The sequence below is a fragment of the Herpailurus yagouaroundi genome, unplaced genomic scaffold (genome assembly GCF_014898765.1).
Source record: "Herpailurus yagouaroundi ecotype Mexico unplaced genomic scaffold, PumYag 159, whole genome shotgun sequence".
NCBI lineage: Eukaryota > Metazoa > Chordata > Mammalia > Carnivora > Felidae > Herpailurus > Herpailurus yagouaroundi.
The window spans coordinates 18523621-18532413 of record NW_024412400.1 but is presented as its reverse complement, the minus strand read 5'-3'; positions in this window follow the sequence as shown (position 1 = coordinate 18532413).

Genomic DNA, 8793 nt, shown 5'->3' with positions numbered 1-8793 from the left:
GAGAGACACAGCATGAGCAGGGAAGGGGCAGGGAGAGAGGGAGACACAGAATGTGAAGCAGGCTCCAGGCTCTGAGCTGTCAGCACAGAGCCCGGCGCGGGGCTCGAACTCACGAACTGTGAGATCATGACCTGAGCCGAAGTCGGACGCTTAACCGACTGAGCCACCCAGGCGCCCCTCTATTTTTTTTAAGTTTATTTATTTTGAGAGAGTGCAAATGAGGAAGGGGCGGAGAAAATCTCAAGCAGCCTCTGCAACCTGGTGTGGGGTTTGAACTCACAAACTGTGAGATCATGACCTGAGCTGAAGTCAGTTGCTTAACTGACTGAGCTATCCAGGTGCCCCAAATTATTTCTATTTTTAAGCATGCTTAGAATGTGTGGGTCTCTCTCTCCCTCTTTTTTTTTTTAATGTTTATTTATTTATTTTGAGAGAGAGAGAGAGCACGAACAGGGGAGGGGCAGAGAGAAAGGGAGAGAGAATCCCAAGCAGGGAGGGCAGAACTCTATGTGGGGCTCGAGCCCACAGACTGTGAGATCATGACCAAACTGAAATCAAGAGTCAGACGCTTAATCAGCTGAGCCACCCAGGCCCCCCCACCGTGGGACTCTTTTTCTTTAAAGTAATCACAGGGTGATTTGGTGGCTCAATCAGTTAAGCCTCTGACTCCTGATTTTGGCTCATGTCATGATCTCACGGTTTGTGAGTCTGAGCCCCCCATTGGGCTCTGCCCTGACAGTGTGGAGACTGCTTGGGATTTTCTCTCTCCCTCACTCTCTGCCTCTCCCCAGCTCTCAGTCTCTCTCTCTCTCTGTCAAAATAAATAAATAAACTTAAAAAAAATAATCTCTTCACCCAACGTGGGGCTCAAACTCACAACCCCAAGATCAAGGGTCATATGCTCTACTTACTGAGCCAGCCAGGTGCCCTGTACTTTCAAACTTCTTTAAACATAATGCTAACAAGCAAAAAGTCTTTTTTTTTTTTTTTTTGTAATTACAGAAAATTGGAAAACACAAAACATTAAAAAAATTTTTTTTTAATGTTTATTTTTGAGAGAGACAGAGACAGAATGAGAGTGGGTTAGGGGCAGAGAGAGAGGGAGACATAGAATCCGAAACAGGCTCCAGGCTCCGAGCTGTCAGCACAGAGCCTGATGCGGGGCTCGAACTCACGAGCTATGAGATCATGACCTGAGCGGAAGTCAGACGCTCAACCCACTGAGCCACCCAGGCACCCCGAAAACATTTTTTTTTTTGTAATTACAGAAAATTTGAAAACACAAAACATTTAAAAAATTACCTGAATTCCACCACTTAGAACCATGTTATCATTTTGGTTTCTTATTTTTGAGTTTTGTTTTGTTTTGTTTCATTAAAAAAGTCATAGAGGGGGGCGCCTGGGTGGCTCAGTCGGTTAAGCGTCCGGCTTCAACTCAGGTCACGATCTCGCGGTCCATGGGTTCGAGCCTCGCATTGGGCTCTGTGCTGACAGCTCAGAGCCCAGAGCCTGTTTCAGATTCTGTGTCTCCCTCTCTCTCTGACCCTCCCCTGTTCATGCTCTGTCTCTCTCTGTCTCAAAAATAAATAAACATTGGGGCGCCTGGGCGGCTCAGTAGGTTCAGCGGCCCACTTGGGCTCAGGTCATGATCTCGCGGTCTGTGAGTTTGAGCCCCGCGTCAGGCTCTGTGCTGACAGCTCAGAGCCTGGAGCCTGTTTCAGATTCTGTGTCTCCCTCTCTCTCTACCCCTCCTCTGCTCATGCTCTGTCTCTCTCTGTCTCAAAAATAAATAAATGTTAAAAAAAAAAAAAGTCATAGAGGGGCACCTGACTGGCTCAGTCCATTGAGTATCTGACGTCAGCTCAGGGCATGATCTCACCGTTCATGAGTTTGAGCGCTGCCTCGGGGCTCGCTGTTGTCAGTTTGAAGCCCACTTTGGATCCTCTGTCCCCTTTGCTCCTCCACTGCTCATGCTCTCTCAGAAATAAATAAAAAATTTTTTTAAAAAGTGCCTGCATTCAGATTCATGAATTTAGGGTGTAGTTATAAACATGCCACTGCTCTTTGAGTTATAGAGTCATTAAAAAAAATTAAAACGTCATAGAAATTCCACCTTTAATAATGGTGGGATCTATAATTGGTGGACAAGGCAATCTGGACAAACTCTCCCTCTGAGGACAGCTATAAAAGTATTTTATATATAATTATATATACATATATATGTAAAGTGAATAAGTATATAAAGTATATATATACACATATACATATAAGAATATAAAGTATATGCATTATATATACATATATACACACACACACATATATTCACACATATATACACAGATGTATATATGGGTATTGGAGCCAACAAGCAGCAAAAACTTATAGAACCTAGATCTAGGAGAACATGGGGAGTCTGGGAAAGGTGTGGCATTCAAGGGTGCTTCTGGAAGGGGTAACTGAGATGCAGAGAAGCTGAGCAGCACTCCAACAGCCTTGGTGGGCTACAGGGATAAAAATGTAGGGATCTAGGTCCACCAAGCAGTATAGGAGGAGGGTTCTGATAAACCTTCTACACTTGGGTTGGGATTCCCTAAAATCTATTCTCCACAAAGCAGCAAGTGTAACATTCCTGAAACTTGTCAGATCATGCTACTCTTTTGTTCCAAACTCCCCAATGACTTTCAATCTCGGAGTAAAAGATAAAAAAAAAAAAAAGACAAAAGGCCTACAAGACTCCTACACTAGGGCTTTCCACCCTATTTTGAGGTTGAAAGGACTCAATACCCTCTTTTTTAAAATTTAAATTCCAGTTAGTTAACACACAGTGTAATATTAGTTTCAGATGCACAATTTAGTGATTCTACACTTCCATACAACACCCAGTGCTCCTCACAAGTGCTTCCTTGATCCCCATCACCTGTATAACCGATTCCCCACCCTTCCTTCCCTCTGGTAAACATCACATTATTCTCTATAGTTAAGAGTCTATTTCCTCGTTTGCCTCTGTCTTCCTTCCTTCCTTTATTTCTTTACCTTTGCTCATTTCTTTCTTTGTTTTTTCTTTTTCAATGTTTATTTTTGAGAGAGAGAGAGAGCGAGCAGGGGAGTGGCAGAGAGAGAGGGAGCCAGAGAAAATGAAGCCCGTTCCAGGCTCCAGGCTCTGAGCCGTCAGCACAGAGCCCAACGTGAGGCTCAAACTCATGAGCTGTGAGATCATGACCTAAGTGGAAGTCGAATGCTTAACCTACTGAGCCACTGAGGCACACCTGCTTGTTTGTTTCTTGAATTCCACATATGAATGAAATCATATGGTATTTGTCTTTCTCTGACTATTTATTTCACTTACAAAATACTCTCTAGCTCCATCCATGTCCTTGCACATGGCAAGATTGCATTCTTTTTTATGTCTGAGTAATATATTCATATTATTCATTTTCTTTGTTCATCAGTCAATGGACAGTTGAGCTGTTGCCATAATTTGGCTACTGTAAATAATGCTGCTATAAACATTGGGGTACATGTATCCCTTTGATTTAGGATTGTATTATTTGGGTAAGTATCTAGTAGTGCAATTGTTGGATCATAGGGTAATTCTATTTTTAAGTTTTTGAGGAACCTCTATACTGTTTTCCATAGTGGCTGCACCACTTTGCATTCCCGCCAGCAGTGCAAGAGGGTTCCCTTTTTCCACATCTTCGCCAACACCTGTTGTTTCTTGTGGTGTTGATTTTAGCCATTCTGACAGGTATGAGGTAATATCTCCTGGTACTTTTGATTTGCATTTCCCTGATGCATCTTTTCATGTATCTATTGGCCATCTGTATGTCTTCTGAATAGAAATGTCTATTCATGTCTTCTACCCATTTTTTAATTGGATTATTTGTTTTTTGGGTCAACACGCTGTTTTTGTAATAGGAATTTATTTATTATTTTTGAAGTTTATTTATTTATTTGGAGAGAGACAGAGAGCGCAAATGGGGGAGGAAGAGTGGGAAGGGGGTGACAGAGGATCTGAAGCAGGCTCTGTGCTGACAGCAGACAGCCTGACGTGGGGCTCGAACTCACAAACCGTGAGATCATGATCTGAGCTGAAGGCAAATGCTTAACTGACTGAGCCCCTCAAGCACCCCTATAATGAGAATTTATAATGTCCTCTTTACTACCATAATATGAAGTATATATATAAAAAATCTATAAATACAGTTTCAGAAAAATCAATATAGTGCCCAAACTATAATTAATATAAATGAAAAATAAAAGTAATCTATAGTAAAACAGCATGTATTTCAATATGCATATTTCTGCATGTAACTAGATCAGAGGATATAATGAGGTCGTAAGATGGTGTTTATACCTGTATGTAGAACGACTGTGAATACAGCATGATACAGGTCTATGCTGTCAGCATCTCAAATACCATAAACAGTGTTGCCGTCAATGATCTGATATCCAAACGGTTCAAAAAATCTTGGTAGGGGCGCCTGGGTGGCGCAGTCGGTTAAGCGTCCGACTTCAGCCAGGTCACGATCTCGCGTTCCGTGAGTTTGAGCCCCGCGTCGGGCTCTGGGCTGATGGCTCAGAGCCTGGAGCCTGTTTCTGATTCTGTGTCTCCCTCTCTCTCTGCCCCTCCCCCGTTCATGCTCTGTCTCTCTCTGTCCCAAAAAAATAAATAAACGTTAAAAAAAAAAAAATTAAAAAAAAAAAATCTTGGTAAAGTTTCAAACGACACAAGCGACAACCTTCCCTTCATTCACGAGGTAGTTACACTCCTAGAAAATATGGTATATACATTAAAGCTGTGCAAAAGGTAGTTGGTGTTTTTATGTGAAATGAAATTCTAGGCTCATGAAATAAATTTTTCTTCCTCCTCTGTTATAGTGGGAAGATGTTTGAAAGCTGTGTTAAACCCAGGACAGTTCCTCCTTGAGTGGGACCGTCCCACACATTTGTAGAATTCCTGGCAGTCCTAGTCCCCACCCCTGAAGTGCAGGTAGCATCCCTGCCATTATTGTGACGATCAAAAACATCCCACCAATTTTCAAAATGCCCCCTGAGACAGAAAAGCCCACTCACTGCCTTTGAGTATCACTCTTACCCAGGACCTGGGGCGTAATTACCTCCCTGATATCATTTCTCACTGGTTTTCCTTGTTGCTGCCTCTGCATTTACATTGGCCTCCTTGCTGTCCTCAAATACACTTATGCGTGCTCCAGCTTTACAATTACTCCCTGCACCTTGCAGTGGCTGTTCGCTCTACCTGGAATGCTCTTCTTCCAAAGACATGACTCATTCCCTCACCTTCTTCAGGTCTTTGCTCAAACTTCACCTTCTCAGGGGGAACTTCCTGGACCCTCTATTTAAAATGTAAAATTCCCTCATTCTTGCCCTTGGCATTGTCTCTTCTCCCGTTCTCCATTTTTTTTTATCCCCATAGAAGCGCCATCTGACATTCTCCATGTTTTACTTATTTATTTATTGTTTATCTTGGTCACCTTCCACCACCAGAAATCTTTTTTTTTTCTCATTTTTATTTGAGAGAGAGAGATTGAGAGTGAGCAGAGGAGAGGAAAGGAGAGAGAGAATCTTAAGCAGGTTCCACGCTCAGCACTGAGCCCGACCTGGGGGTTGGTCCCATGACCCTGGGATCATGACCTGAGCCAAAATCAAGAGTCAGATGCTCAACTGAGCCACCCAGGTGCCCCACCCCCAGAAATCTTAAGTCAGTCAGGTTTCTGTCTGTTTTGTGTACTGCAATTTTCAAGAAATAGCAATGAAAGGGAGGGAAAAGTAAGGGGAAAAGGAAAACAAAGGTAAAGGAAGGAGAGGGAGGGAGTGAGGGAGGGAAATAGGGAACCAGAGTGGGATTCCAAAAGTTGCAAAGGGGTATGAGACTCAGATCTGTCTTCTTGCCCTCTACTAACCAGTGAGTTAAGAAACGCATTGGCTGTTGCTCTCTTGCCCCAAAGACTGTCTCAATTTTCCTTCTTCTGAGCTGGGCAGACACAGAGTTTTCTATCTGGTCTTTATCTGGTGCTATGATACTAGTTATTACTCAGTGCAGCCTACCCGTGTTTTTTAAAGTTTTTGTAAATTGAGAGGTTAATTTTGAGGTGAGAGTTGGTAAGAACCTCTATAAGCCATATTACTCTGAAGCCACTAGACTATACAGATGGTTGGAAACGAACATGGCTTGGAGCCTGTGATCTCTTTATAATGTGGTACATTTATGAAACCCCAAAACTCACAACTAAATGGAAACATCAAAAGTGATTATGGATACAGAAGACTTTTCGAGGGATTTTTTTAGTCACAGGAAGTAGGCTTTAATAACAGCTATTGTGAGCATGCCTATAAAATAGGGCTAAATAAACAGATGTTCAATAAACAATGATAACACACCGTGAAATTCTAGTCATTTGTATAAATGGCTATACCAACTGATATCTGGAGGTCTCTGTCTTCACCAGTGATTTCATGAGCTGACGTATACACCTTTAACAAAACAATTCCACATAAGGACTATATATTATTACCTACCACAAAATAACTTCCATCGTTTAGAAAAAAACAGGGAAGATTGCAGGTGCCTCTCCTTGGAAACAGAAGGAACTGGTAGTATGTTCCACTTTTGTTGTCCTGAAACAGGTTTTGTTTCATTTTTTTTTCCCTATGGTACAAGTCAGTAATACGAACATTAATGGGATCATTCCATATGTATTTGTAGTAGGCAGAATAATGGCCCCTCCAAAGATGGCCATGTCCTTATACCTGAATTCTGTGGCTGTGGTAAATTACAAACCAAAGGGGAAATAAGGTTGCAGGTGGATTTAAGCAGCCGACCTCGAAATGGGGAGATCATCTGGCGGGCCCAGTGTAATCACCAGGGTTCTTTAAATATGAGAGGGAGGCAGGAGAACATGAGTATCAGAGAGACGGCCACATGAGGAGGATTTACGTTGACATTATTGGCTTTGAGAATGGAAGGGGAGGGGGCGCGTGGGTGGCGCAGTCGGTTAAGCGTCCGACTTCAGCCAGGTCACGATCTCGCGCTCCGTGAGTTCGAGCCCCGCGTCGGGCTCTGGGCTGATGGCTCGGAGCCTGGAGCCTGTTTCCGATTCTGTGTCTCCCTCTCTCTCTGCCCCTACCCCGTTCATGCTCTGTCTCTTTCTGTCCCAAAAATAAATAAACGTTGAAAAAAAAATTTAAGAAAAAAAGAAAATGGAAGGGGAGGACAATCCAAAGAATGTGGGCAGCCTCCTAATGCTTTCAGCAAAGGCAAGAAAGCTGATTCTCCTCAAGAGCCTCCAGAGAGGAACACAGCTCTGTTAACACCTTACTTTTAGTCTAGTGAGACCTGTAGAACTGTTAGATAATAAGTGTGTCTTGTGTTAAAGCACTACATTTGTGGTAATTTGTTACAGCATCCGTAAGAAACAAATACAGTATTCTGCTGTCTGCATTTGTCATTTAACCTCACACACAGAAGTTACTCTCTTCTACCCCACAACTCCAGAGTTCTAGTTCTTCTTATTTTCAGTTTTAAATCACTCTATGCTAGTGGTTCTCAATGGGGGCAATTTTGCAACCCTGCCCCTGGGGACATTTGGTAATGTCTGGAAACAGTTTTGGTTGTCACAACGGGGGGCTGGGAGGTTTGGTACAGGCATCCAGTGGCTAGAAGCCAGGGATGCTGCTAAACATGTCCTGTAATGCACAGGACAGCCCTCCCAACAGACGATTATCCAGCCCCAAATGTCAATTGCACCACTCTTGGGAAAGCCCTGCTCTACACACATATCAACTTATACAATATATGGGGGTGGGGGACAATTGCCTATATTCAATCAGTTCTTATATCCCCCCTTCTCACTTTTCCTCCCTTCTCCTTTACTCTTTCCCCGGGCACCCCAGCCCTCGCTTTTCTTGGTCTTGCTTTCTTTCCGCCATGAATTCTCAAAAGGATGCCCCCTGAGATGTGAAAATTGTTTTTTAAGGGGCAAAAATACAGATATTACAATAGTTTGTGGCCCTTAAAAACTCAACCCCACCTGAACGAATCTAATGAACAAATGTTTTTGGAAGCTCATAAAATAATTTTTAAGTTTGCATCCTTGTGAATTTTTAAAAATGTACTTTATAATGATGCACAAAATTATGGTTCAACTGCTACCACCTGCTTTAGGATGTTTTGCTCTGTTTGCTTCATTTTTCCTAGAACAGATCATTAATTTGAAGAAGGAAAATCTAGTTGTGTGCCACAGTCATGAATCTATAACCACAAGTAATAGAAATTCTAAAATAGAATATGTTCGGGGCTCCTGGGTGGCTCAGTCGGTTAAGCGTCCGACTTAGGCTCAGGTCATGATCTCACAGGTTCATGAGTTCAAGCCTCGCATGGGGCTTGGGGCTGATAGCACAGAGCCTGCTTGGGATTCTCTCTCTCTCTCTCTCTCTCTCTCTCTCTCTCAAAAAAAAAAAAAAAAAAAAAGGAATGTTTAGTTTCACACTAATGTAATGCTTTTTAGGTTTTGTTAAGCAATACTTCCAAGTGGTTAATAAGGTGTATACTAGAAGCCTAACATTTGTATGAGAGTGCCATTTTTTGCCTTTTGAAATTTACACATTTATATTATGAATATTAACAATGTTTATGAGAGATTTCTAAATCTAGCTCATCCAAGAATGGCAAAGTAAAGACCTGACTTTGATATTAATCCCCAAGAAATGGGGAGCGTTTGTGTATGTGTTTCTCATTGGCTCCTTCCTTCCTTCCTTCCTTCCTTCCTTCCTTCC